At 44.7% G+C, this 13,699-nt stretch overlaps 1 pseudogene; it reads left to right on the top strand.

Moving 5' to 3' along the window:
• Positions 1-12,539: 12,539 nt before the first annotated feature.
• LOC141237388 (18S ribosomal RNA) overlaps positions 12,540-13,699 on the top strand; it is a 1,868-nt pseudogene continuing 708 nt past the window's right edge.

Here is a 13,699-nt window from a genome sequence, read left to right as displayed (position 1 = left end):
GAGCTGTTTTGATGCCCAGCGATCAAAAAGTTATTTAATTCTAAATGCCCTCAGACTCATGAGATAGAAGTTGGCTAAACCCGGTGATTTTGGCTTGAATCGGTTAGCTTCCTAACGTCTGTGGGGACAGGCCTGATTCTAGCTTTTTTTTTTGGTGCCCAAGGCGAAAATTCAAGTGGCACCCCTCCCAGCAGTTCATGGTATACCTGCAGTGAATAAACACAATCCCATCATTGTTTTTTAGGTTTTGCTTTTAAGATATTCATTATGTGGTAAAAGTGACGTGTGAACATGATTCTTTAGGTCTTTGTGATTACAGTAATCCCAAACTTTCAGAGATTCTTATTTTTGTTAAAAAAAACAACATTTAGCTTGTGATGCTCTTTTAAGGACCTGTTAGAACAATAAAAATATATCTATGAAGCTATGTGAGGGCTGTTTTTTGCATAGTAAGTTGAAATATTTTTTGCTATCAATTCAGGGTGCATACATTTGGATGGCTTTTTGCTGTAAGAGGTGTGGTGACAAAAAAAAGTAGTTCTTCTATTTTTTTTTCTCTTTACTGCATATGTTAGTTCTTTTTATATTTTGATAGATCAGACTTTTAAGGATGTGGACATACCAAATTTTTTTTAATTGTTTAATTTTTTTTTAATGAGGGAAGACCGCACCAGATCCATGATCATTAAATGAATACATCACCAGAACATTCCATCAGTACATGAATGGCACCAGCATCCTCATCAGTACTTAGATACAGCACCAAAACAACCATTAATACACTAATTCATTATTAAAACCATAATCGGTAATTGAATATAGCACTGGGACCATCATTATTAATTGAATACATCGCCAGAACCACCAACTGCACATGAATACAGTGAAGAGCAAAAGAGTATCAATCTTTTGAACTTTTGACTTTCAGGCTCCATATCTCACCATCCACTACTTATTTTATTGTGAGACTACCCTCATTTTATAGACAATCATCTTGTCTATCTCATATATAAACTTGAGTTGCAACTATTTGGCATATGATTAATTATGCAGATTCTTGTCATGTCACTGCACTGTTACTGTTTTGCTCCTAAAAATCTAAATACAATTTTTTATTATTTTATTAGTATTTTGTAAATCCACCTTTGGCTTTCAACACTGCCTGAATCCTTCTGGGCATGCTCTCGATCAGATTCAAACATGTCTTGACCGACATCTAATTCCGGGTCTCTTTTACATGTTCCCAGTTGGTGCATGCTCTTCGACTCGCTTGGATATGTATATAGTTTTTTATTCCATTCTACCCACAAGTGTTAAATTGGATTAAGGTCTGAGGTCTGTGGGGGCCAATCCAGCACTTCGACTTCATTGTCATTGAACCATTTATTTGCCAATCTCAACATATGCTTTGGTTCGTTGTCCTACTGGAACACTATGTTGTCCTTTTCATACCGATGGTACTCGAGTGTACAAAGTAATTAGTCTTGTAGGATACTCACATATAGCTCAGCATTGAGACCACCATCGATTCTGGTAAAGTATCCAACGCCTTTAGCTGTGAAACAACCCCATATCATCAGGCTTCCTTCACCGAACTTGACAGTTCCTTCAATTTCTCCATCCTTTAGCCCCATTTTCCTTTGTTTCTTCCAGACCCATTTTCACCCATCATAGCCTAGTCTATTGACTTTTGTCCCATAGCTCCAAACCACCCGTTTCCTATCTTCTACAGTTCACTTTTCATACCTTTTTGCAAACTTGTGTCGACGCTTCTTATGATGATATTGAAGTCGATGCTTCTTCATCTTTTTTTGAGCTACCATTCAAGACTTGTGTAACATGCGTTACACGGTGCTTGCATAGACATCTGTGATCTCACTATTACGAAACTTACAAGTCACTCCAGCCTGTGATATTGGAAGCAGACTTTGCATCCGTAAGTATGGCAAAAGAGGTGACGGGGAATGCATGATTGGAGCAGTAGGCTGGTACTCAAAAGGAGTTGGATATGCTGGAGACGTTGAAATGGTCTGGGAAGAAGCGCTCCCTGAAGGACGATACATTGCATACCGCATAGACTGCTCTTATCTAGGAGAGGCATCTGAGGTATCAGTGAGGAAGTGGTGGGTGCTGCCTTTCATGGTAATTGTAGGGTCTTGTGATGGTGTAGGTGTCTATCTGCCCTTTTTGACACCCACCTGGTTAGGTAAAATGCAATATCCAAGTAGTTGTTGGTGAATTAAGACCCATAAGAACAATGAACATTTCTTCACTCCACATTTGCAAGTACAACTCCCTCTACCTTGATGGTTTTATCATTTAAAATAGTATTTTTCTTTTCACTTTGACTCTTAACACAGACCTTGATTTGTATGTTTCTACAGAAAGAAATTCACAAGAAATGAGGAAACCCCTCCGTCGTCTTTTGTGGCTTTTGAAAGCGACGTTTTGTGAGTAATTTTGACAACATATAATAAGTTCAAGTTAAACTTCACTTAAAAGCTATGTTCACACATGTTGTGTTTTTTTTAGCATTTTTTGCTGCAGATTTTTATGCAAATTTTCAGCTGTGTTTTGCAGTACCTACCAGCAAAGTCTATGAGAAACCAGAATTGTCTGTTCACACATCATGCTTTTTTGTTGTTGCGTATTTTGTGCCTTGGTTGGGTTTTTGGAAAATAGAGCATGTCACTTCCAGCATTTTTGTCAGTGTTTTTTCACCCATGGGAAATAATGGGTGGTTGTAAAGGGAAGTGTTCCAGGTTGTACATGTATATACGTATCTGCATGCTAGCCATGCTTGCAGATAAGTATACATGTATATATTGGCCCCACATCTCCCCATGTGTTTCAGTCTGTTTGCTGCTGGGGGAGGTTTCAATAGAATGTCCAGCCATGTGCTAAAACAGGTTTTGCGAGTATGGTTGGACATGAACAAAGATCTTAGCCAGTGGGCAGGGAATAATACATCATTTCCTGTGACATGAAGCTGGACACTGGCTGGACTTAAAACCCCAGAATGCACATGTGCTAAGGCCCCTTAGACTCTTGAAGATGGACATAACAACACATGGCTGAGTATCTCTCTTTCCCTGTAACTTCTTTACTTCCTAGCCCTACATACCCTGTACTAACCCTCCTAGATATTGATAGATATATATAGGCAAAGTTGGTATAGTTGGGTGGGCCGATATTGCATGAGTGATTAGCAAACGTGGGTGGAAAATATATTAGGTAATTGGGAATTGTGAATCCGTTTTGTGTACTGTGTTAGTGTGATACATAGTAGTATATTAACTGTAGACTTTTGTGTAATAAATACCTTTTATTAGCACACGATTTTGTCTCAGTTGGTATATAGTATAAGGCCCAGATAACATTAGTGGAAATTAATTATTAATAGTCAAGTTTGATGTTAATAGTGAGGCTGAGTTCACACGATGCGTTTTTCATGCGTTTCCGCGGCGTTTTTGCAGTTGCGTAAACACCGCGGAAACGCATGAAAAACGCATGGTAGAAGGGCAGCAATGTTCCCCAATTGAAATACGCATGTGCTGTGCCCATGATGCGGATTTTTCCGCAGCGTAAATGCTGCGGTCAAAAATCCGCAGCATGTCAATTAATTTTGCGGAAACGCTGCTCTTTTGCCGCCATTGACTTGCATTAGACCGCATGGAATCCGCATCACTGTATATGTTGATGCGCTTTTCATGCGGTCTAATGTGCGGATGGTATCCGGGTGTGGAGGAGAGGACTCTCATCCAGACCCAGGTACCATTAAAAAAAAAAAGAATAAAATAAAAAATATATATATTCTCACCTTCTGACGGCCCGCGCTGCGTCCTGCCGGCTTCCCGCGCACTTCGCGGTTGAATGAAGGACCTTCGCTGACGTCAGAGTCATGTGACGGGTCACGTGACGCTGACGTCGGAAGGTCCTAAAGTTTTCACTGCCGGCATCCGGAACCGATGAAGCAGGACACCGGGGGCCATCAGAGTGTAAAGTATATATTTGTTTTTTATTTTTTGACATTCACACACTATATAAATCCATGCCGGTTGCATGGATTTATATAGTGTGAAGTTGACAAGCACTTTCCAAGTGATGCTAAAATCGCTTGGGAAGCACTTGTCAACCCGCATGCGGAAATGAAAGTGAAGACCGCTTCATTTCCGCATGTCCCTGGCAGGAAACCACATGTACAATCCGCATGCTTTTTTTCCTGCCAGAAAGATGCAGAAACGCTCAGGAAAAAATCCTGAGCATTTCTGCATAGTGTGCACATAGCCTTAATATCGGACCTCAGTAGAGGTGTAGGAGAGTGCCCCCATTAATTACTGATATTTTGGAGGAAAATCACGTCATTATACAGTGATGAATAAAACGCTAAAAAAATGCACCAAAATTTGCAGCAGCGTTTTTGATGGTGAAATAGAATGGGGTTCTTTTTTAACAGAACTTTATGTACATGCATAAATAGAGACAGGACAGTGAAAAAAATCGCTGAAAAAACTCACAAAAAATGCATCAAAAAACGCAGCAAAACGTTTTTGACGCAGCTGATTTCCTGCCAGAGATTGTGTTTTGATGCAGTTTTCTGAAGCTGAAAAACACAACATGTGTGAACACAGCCAAAGTAAAACTTAACCGGTTCCCGACCGCCCACTGTAGATAAACGTCCGCGCTGCCTGGACTCTGTGCAGCGCCGACGTTTAAAAACGGTGGGTGGTCGCGCAGCGCTCAGGACCCCCAGGGTCCTGCAAGCACTGCGATTCCGGTGCAGAGCGTTAGCTCTGACAGGGAACATCATCAGGCCCTGATTAGATCAGGTCCCGGTGATGTTAACCCTTTGCTGTCTTCTATATGCTGCGATCTATAGTGATCGCGGCAAATAGGAGACAGCAGGAGGAGAGGGGGTCGTCTTACCTCCGAAGACCTCCGTTTCCTTTCAGGGCCTGGGGTTGCTATGGCAGCTGGAGGTCACATGACCGCCTCCAGCTCTGCCATATATGGTGTCCTGTCTGGCTCAGCCTGCAAGCTGAGCCAGAGAGGAGACTGACTGAAACAGTCAGTGAAGATCTCATGTAATGTAATACATGTCTATTACATTACATGAGATCAGTGATCAGAAAAATAAAAATTAATGTCCCATACAGGGACTAAGTAAAAATGTAAAAAAAAAGTAAAAAAAAAGTTTTAAAACTATTAAAAAAAAATCACAAAATAAATAAAAATAAATAAATAAAATATTAAACCAATAAATCCATATATTTTTACAAAACCAAAAAAAGTACACATATTTGGTATCGCCGCGTCCGAAACAACCCGAGCTATAAAACTGTCACACTAATTAACTCCTTCTGTGCATACCGTAATAAAAATAAATAAAAAAACGGAGCAAAAAAATATGCTTTTTCATCATATCGCCAAACAAAAAGTGGAAAAAAATGCGATCAAAAAGCAGAATAGAAATAAAAATGGTACCACTGAAAACGTCATAAAAAAAAGCCGCCATACAGCTCCATCAGACGAAAAATAAAAAAGTTATAGCGCTCAGAATAAAGCAATGCAAAAAAATTTTTTTTTTTCTATAAAATTGTTTTATTGTGTAAAAGTGCCAAAACATTAAAAAAAATACAGTAAGTGTAGTATCGCTGTAAACGTACTGACCCGAAGAATAACGCTGCCTGATCACTTTTACCACACGCAGAACGGCATAGAAAAAAACTCAAAAAACAATTCCTGAAGTGTTTGTTTTTGTTAATTTTACCTCCCAAAAAACAGAATAGAAAGCGATCAAAAAATGTCACGTACCCAAAAATGGTACCAATAAAAATGTCAACTCGTCCCGCAAAAAACAAGCCGTCACATGACTCTGTCGGCCGAAATCTGGAAAAATTATAGCTCTCAAAATATGGTGATGCAAAAACTAGATTTTGCAAAAAAAGCGTATTTTAGTGTGTGACAGCTGTCAGTCATAAAAACCCGATATAAATCTGGTATCTCTGTAATCGCACCGACCCGAAGAATAAAGTAATCTAATCAGTTATATCACACTAGGAACGGCGTAAAAAATAAATTAAACCAATTCTTCACCTGCTACTGATTTGTTTATTATGTCTCCCAAAGATCCCAGTAAGGCTCTGCTCATATTTATCCTGTGCTCTGCGCTGAGCACTTACACCAGAGTTTCCGTGTAAATCTCTGAAATACGTGATTCAGCCGGAACCCATGATGGAAGATTCCCTGTAATGAGGCAGATATAGGCACTGTGGACGCCGTCTAGCCTGGGATCCCACGGTGTCATTTGTTTTAGGCATGCATAAAAGTGCGGTTAGCCACAGTTTTGTGCACTTCTGAAAAAAAGGACACCGCTAAACAGAGGCCAGACGGAGTAGAGAGTAACTCTGCTGCCTCATTATAGTGAATGGATCCTGCAGGGGTTTCATCTGAATTACATCACTTGGAAATTTAGATGGAAACCCCGATGTAAGTGCTCAGCCTAGAGCGCCGGATAAATGTTACGTAAAATGTTCCCAATAAAAGCTTCAACTCAGTCCTCAAAAAAAGCTAGTCCCCACTCAGGTCCGTCATCTGTTAAAAATATAAGGGACTTCCAAGTTACTGGTAGCAGAAAGGCTCTGGAAAAGCAAAATGACCCTTGCCCCCCAAAAGAAATTCAGAAAATTTTGTGCTCCCAAATCCAAATGCCTATTCTACAATAATTTGTTCTCCAATTGTCAAATAGCACTCCGTACCCCCCAGATCTCACCGTATGGCTAAGTGGTACGATACAGCCACATATGGGGTATTGCCACTTTTAGAAGAAATTGTGTGACACATTTCGGCACCATTTTTACCCATTGCCCTGTGTGAAAATGTAAAATCTGAGGGTAAAACATTTTTTTGTGGTAAAAATATAATTATGCTTTTTTCACTGCCCAATGGTATAAATTTAAAAATTAAAAAATACTCACTACTTCCCTAGATGAATTCCTTGAGAGGTGTAGTTTACAAAATGGGGTCACTTGTGGGGGTTTCTGCTGTTTTGACATGTCAGCGACTCTTCAAATGTGACATGGTGTCTGCTGCCTATCCCAGCCAACATAGCGCTCCTTTCTCTTCCGAACCCTGCAGTACACCAAAGCAGTGGTTTTCCCCCACATATGGGGTATCGGCGTACTCAGGAGAAATTGTACAACAAATTTCATGGTGCAATTTATCCTGTTACCCTTATGATAATGCAAAATTAGGGAATGAAAAACATTTTTTATGGGAAAAATGTGAAAATTTTATTTTTACGGCTCAATATTATAAACTTCTGTGAAGCAGCTGGGGGTGCAAGGTGCTCACCTCACATCTAGATAAGTTCCCTAAGGGGTCTAGTTTCCAAAATGGTGGCACTTGTGGGGGGTTTCCACTGTTTAGGCACATTAGGGGTTCCCCAAATGCGACATGGCGTCTGCTAATTATTCAAACAAATTTTACATTCAAAAAGTCAAATGGCGCTCCTTCCCTTTCAAACCCTACCATGCGCCCAAACAGTAATTTGCCTCCACATATGGGGTATCAGCGTGTTCAGGAGAAATTGCACAACAAATTTCATGGTGCAATTTATCCTATTACCCTTATGATAATGCAAAATTAAGGGATGAAAAACAGTTTTGTGGGAAAAATGTGAAAATTTTATTTTTACAGCTCAATATTATAAACTTCTGTGAAGCACCTTGGGGTTCAAGGTGCTCACCACACATCTAGATAAGTTCCCTAAGGGGTCTAGTTTCCAAAATGGTGTCACTTGTGGGGGTTTAGGTACATCAGGAGCTCTCCAAACGCAACATGGCGTCTGCTAATTATTCAGACAAATTTTACATTCAAAAAGTCTAATGGCGCTCCTTCCCTTCCGAACCCTGCAGTGCGCCCAAACAGTGATTTTCCCTCACATATGGGGTATCAGCACGCTCAAGAGAAATTGCACAAAAAAATTTGGGGTCCATTTTTTTCCTGTTACCCCTGTGAATATAAAAAAAATTGGGTCTAAAGTAACATTTTTGTGAAAAAAGTTAAATGTTAATTTTTTTCTTCCACATTCCAAAAATTCCTGTGAAGCATCTGAAGGGTTAATAAAGTTCTTGAATGTGGTTTTGAGCACCTTGAGGGGTGCAGTTTTTAGAATGTTGTTACTTTTGGGTATTTTCTGTCATAAAGACCCCTCAAAGTGACTTCAAATATGATGTGGTCCCTAAAATAATGTTTTTGTAAATTTTGTTGGAAAAATGAGAAATCGCTGGTCAACTTTTAACCCTTATAGCTCCCTAACAAAAAAAAATTTTGGTTCCAAAATTGTGCTGATGTAAAGTAGACATGTGGGAAATGTTATTTATTAACTATTTTGTGTGACATATCTCTCTGATTTAAGGGCATGAAAATTCAAAGTTTGAAAATTTCAAAATTTTCGCCAAATTTCCGATTTTTTCACAAATAAACACAAGTTATATCGAAGAAATTTTACCACTATCATGAAGTACAATATGTCATGAAAAAAACAATCTCAGAGTCAGGGGAATACATTGAAGCGTTCCAGAGTAATTACTTCATAAACTGGCAGTGGTCAGAATTGAAAAAATTGGCCTGGTCACGAAGGCAAAAACAGGCTCTGGTGCGAAGTGGTTAATAGTGCTGCGGTGTACAGAAACAGTTCCAGAATTTTGGGCTGAGGCCCTCCAGTCTTCCTCTATAGAGAGGGGAAATATGTGTGAAGGTACCCCAGGAGGGCTCCAAATGTGTGGGTAAAATATATATCCCTCGGGGGGGGGAAATTGAAAAAAAGTTTAAAAAAATTTTTTTTGTGGACTTAGAAAATTTTCACACATGTGTCAGACTTCCAGAGAGGGGAGCATGTCAGTGCGCGCATCCGATTTCAGTTCCAGAGCGATTCATCCGATGAGTCCTTCATACTTAGTCGTTTTTGCAAAATTTTTGAAAATTTCACTTTTCTGTGAAAATCTCCGCTAAATGAGGTTATACTATGTTAGAGGCCATCCCAGGAGGGCTCCAAATGTGTGGGTAAAATATATATCCCACAGGGGGAAAATTGAAAAAAAGTCGAAAAAAAATTTTTTTTTGAGGACTTAGAAAATTTGCACACGTGTCAGATTTCCAGAGAGGGGAGCATGTCAGTGCGCGCATCTGATTTCAGTTCCAGAGCGATTCATCCGATGAGTCCTTCATACTTAGTCGTTTTTGGCAAAATTTCTGACTTTTTGAAAATTTCACCTTTTTGTGAAAACTTCCACAAAATGAGGTTATACTATGTTAGAAGGCATCCCAGGAGAGCTCCAAATGTGTGGGTAAAATATGTATCCCACAGGGGGAAAATTGAAAAAAAAGTTGTAAAAAATTTTTTTTGTGGACTTAGAAAATTTTCACACATGTGTCAGACTTCCAGAGAGGGGAGCATGTCAGTGCGCGCATCCGATTTCAGTTCCAGAGCGATTCATCCGATGAGTCCTTCATACTTAGTCGTTTTTGTCAAAATTTTTGACTTTTTGAAAATTTCACTTTTTTGTGAAAACTTCCACAAAATGAGGTTATACTATGTTAGAAGGCATCCCAGGAGAGCTCCAAATGTGTGGGTAAAATATATATCCCACGTGGGGAAAATTGAAAAAAAGTTGAAAAAATTTTTTTTTGTTGACTTAGAAAATTTTCACACATGTGTCAGACTTCCAGAGAGGCGAGCATGTAAGTAAGCGCATCCGATTTCAGTTCCAGAGCGATTCATCCGATGAGTCCTTCATACTTAGTAGTTTTTGCAAAATTTTGGACTTTTTTGAAAATTTCTCTTTTTTGTGAAAACTTCCACAAAATGAGGTTATACTATGTTAGAGGGCATCCCAGGAGAGCTCCAAATGTGTGGGTAAAATATATATCCCACAGGGGGAAAATTGAAAAAAAGTTGTAAAAAAAATTTTTTGTGGACTTAGAAAATTTTCACACATTTGTCAGACTTCCAGAGAGGGGAGCATGTCAGTGCGCGCATCCGATTTCAGTTGCAGAGCGATTCATCCGATGAGTCCTTCATACTTAGTCGTTTTTGTCAAAATTTCTGACTTTTTGAAAATTTCACAATTTTGTGAAAACTTCCACAAAATGAGGTTATAATATGTTAGAGGGCATCCCAGGAGAGCTCCAAATGTGTGGGTAAAATATATATCCCACAGGGGGAAAATTGAAAAAAAGTTGAAAAAAATTTTTTTGTGGACTTAGAAAATTTTTCAACTTGTGTCAGACTTCCAGAGAGGGGAAAATGTGAGTGAGCGCATCCGATTTCAGTTCCAGAGCGATTCGCCCGATGAGTCCTTCATACTTAGTCGTTTTCAGAAGTCACAATTTTGACTTCCAGGACCCGCAAAACGTTAGTAAATTGAGCCCGCTCCCCAGTTCCAAGCGTTTTGAGGTGTCCCTGGTTGCAGTAATGCAGCCTGCCCACTAGATGTCGCAAAAGAGACAAAAAGTGAAAAAGAACCAGAATGAGGAAATTCCAGGGAGCCGAATCCGCCTGACAGTTCCAGGCGATCGGGTACTTTTTGGAATGCGTCCCTAAAGTGGGTATAGGGTGACACTCCATACAAAGACCCAGTTTTGCACACCACCGGCAGAATATATGAGAGAGAGGTACCTCTCAGCCCCGACACATTTTGACTCATTTAAGCAGGTTTTCACCTCCGTAGGCCCGGGTACGCGTTTTGGCTATGAGTCCCTGTTCGGCTGGAGGTCTGCACCTTGGCTGAACCCAGGCTTCCGCAGCTGCGTGGGGGGACTTTTGCCGGTCGCCTATCCCAAGTCAGAGAGGTGTTCCTGGGTTGAAGTGAGCCTGGCCAGACCCCCCCCACGGGCCCTGGTTCTCCACATGGGGGCGCCGTCAAGGCTAAAATCTGGATTTTTAGGCCCGGGAGAGGCTCCATGAGGGCGGATGCTTTTGTGGCTTTGACCCCAGTTCCACATCCAGTACCCCCTCTGCAAGGGCGCCTGTACCCGAGTCTCGCTTCCAGGACTCTTGGGCACGTATTTCCCGACGACAGGGGTTAGCAGCCTCCGTACTTGGGCAAGTCCCTCCACGCACCCCTGCTCTTCCTCCGATCGATCTGGCGCAGCGCTCCCGGGTGGGGAGGTGGCGCCGCTCGCTCGGCCCGGGCTTTGGAGCTCGCGCTGGCTTAAGGTGAGCGGTCCCCTTCCTCCTCTACCCCCGGGCTTTCGACACCTATCTTTGGGCGCGCACGCCGGCCTCGCCTCCCGTCCGCGGAGGTGGCCGAGCCGTGGGGAGATTGGCCCGACCCGAGCGAAGGCAGCGGTCCGACGACCCGCACGGGCGAACGGCGTGGCGCCCACCCACCCAGGCGTGGGGGCCGTCGTCCGAATCGCTTCCTGTGCGGGGAAGCACACCGATCTTCTCCGAGGGCGGCCCTTTTCTTCCAGATGCGTAACCGGCCAGCGGAGGCCCGCGCCGCCCCTCGCGTCCGACAGGGCGGCCTCCGCGGCGGTGGCGACAGCGGCGGCGGTGGGTGGCGTCTCCGCGCCACTGCCGAGCTTCGCGATTTCCAGTCTTTTCCCGGGCCCCTACGTCAGTGGGGAGGACGACAGATGTGTGGAGGCAGGCGAAGGGGGTTCTCACCGTGTGGTGTGCCCCAGCCCGACCGTCACCTTTCCCCTTCGACCCTCATCCTCCCTGGCGGCTCGGCAGGGAGAAGGAGAGAGAGAGCGAGCGCGGAAACCCCAGAGCCAAGGGGTTAGATGGAGAACGGGAGAAGGAACGAGGGCCAAGAGGTAGGGAGTACGGTGAAAGGCCGACCTGGGGTTCCCCATGCGCTCCCGCCCCCGGGCGGGGAGCAGCCCTGGGAGGAAAAGCCGCTCGGGCATCCCTTTGAGGTTACGGGCGCGAGCGGGAAGAGGGACTACTCTGGAAGGCGACGCCGACACGGCCTGGCCGACGACCACCCACGCGACCTCCGCGTCGTCGGGTTAGTGCCGGAGCCGCGGCGGACCCTGACGGCCAGCCCCCCTCTCCCAATCCTCGTGCCTGTCCGCCGGTGGGTCGAGGACCCCCCGCGGCGGAGGCAGGTCTAAGCCAGACGGTGGCGCCACATAGGCCCACCCCCGCACGCCATCTCCCCGAGCGACCCTGTGTGTTGCCTTGGGTGCGGTTGGTGAGACGGGGGCGGCCGTGGCGTCCTCCGGAGGCCAGTCACCTCGCCCTCCCCGTGCAAGGGGTGTTTTCCAGACGCCTGCCGCTTCGGGACCACGCACCGCACAGCGAGCCGCTCCTCCCGCACATGTCCCCGGTGCTGCGAGGGCTCCGTTCCCCGCCCCCCCCAGGGAAGCCCCATGCCATCCCGCATCCTCTCCGGACGCCGCACGCCCTGCCTATACCCGTTCCGTCCGGGCGCCCTGCCGCCGCGGGGCTCTTCCGCCGCCCCCCCTCTCTTCCCGCAGGCCTCTCCTCTCCCGAACCTCGACGCGGTCCAGTCGTGTTGGGGGGCTACCTGGTTGATCCTGCCAGTAGCATATGCTTGTCTCAAAGATTAAGCCATGCACGTGTAAGTACACACGGACGGTACAGTGAAACTGCGAATGGCTCATTAAATCAGTTATGGTTCCTTTGATCGCTCCAAACCGTTGACTCGGACAACTGTGATAATTCTAGAGCTAATACGTGCAAACGAGCGCTGACCGCCAGGGATTCGTGCATTAATCAGATCAAAACCAATCCGGGGTCCCGGGCGCGGCGTCGGGACGGTCCTCCGCGGCCTCCCCCCTGCCGCGCTCTCCCCGTAAGCGTTGCGACTCTGGATAACCTCGGGCCGATCGCACGTCCCCGTGACCGCGACGATCCATTCGGGTGTCTGCCCTATCAACTTTCGATGGTACTTTCTGTGCCTACCATGGTAACCACGGGTAACGGAGAATCAGGGTTCAATTCCGGAGAGGGAGCCTGAGAAACGGCTACCACATCCAAGGAAGGCAGCAGGCGCGCAAATTACCCACTCCCGACCCGGTGAGGTAGTGACGAAAAATAACAATACAGGACTCTTTCGAGGCAATTGGAATGAGTACACTTTAAATCCTATAACGAGGATCTATTGGAGGGCAAGTCTTTTGCCAGCAGCCGCGGTAATTCCAGCTCCAGTAGCGTACACTAAAGCTGCTGCAGTTAAAAAGCTCGTAGTTGGATCTTGGGATCGAGCTGGCGGTCCGCCGCAAGGCGTGCTACCGCCAGTCCCAGCCCCTTTGCCTTGGGGCGCCTCCCCGATGCTCTTGACTGAGTGTCCCGGGGGCCCGAAGCGTTTACTTTGAAAAAATTAGAGTGTTCAAAGCAGGCAGCCACGCCTGAATACTCCAGCTAGGAATAATGGAATAGGACTCCGGTTCTATTTTGTTGGTTGTCGGAACTGGGGCCATGATTAAGAGGGACGGCCGGGGCATCCGTATTGCGCCGCTAGAGGTGAAATTCTTGGACCGGCGCAAGACGAACCAAAGCGAAAGCATTTGCCAAGAATATTTTCATTAATCAAGAACGAAAGTCGGAGGTTCGAAGACCATCAGATACCGTCGTAGTTCCGACCATAAATGATGCCTACTGGCGATCCGGCGGTGTTATTCCCATGACCCGCCGAGCAGCGTCCGGGAAACCGAAGTCTTT

Source organism: Phyllobates terribilis, unplaced genomic scaffold (assembly GCF_046119375.1).
Source record: "Phyllobates terribilis strain yellow unplaced genomic scaffold, ASM4611937v1 Scaffold_731__1_contigs__length_746402, whole genome shotgun sequence".
NCBI classification, from domain to species: domain Eukaryota; kingdom Metazoa; phylum Chordata; class Amphibia; order Anura; family Dendrobatidae; genus Phyllobates; species Phyllobates terribilis.
This window is presented reverse-complemented; position numbering and strand designations above follow the sequence as displayed.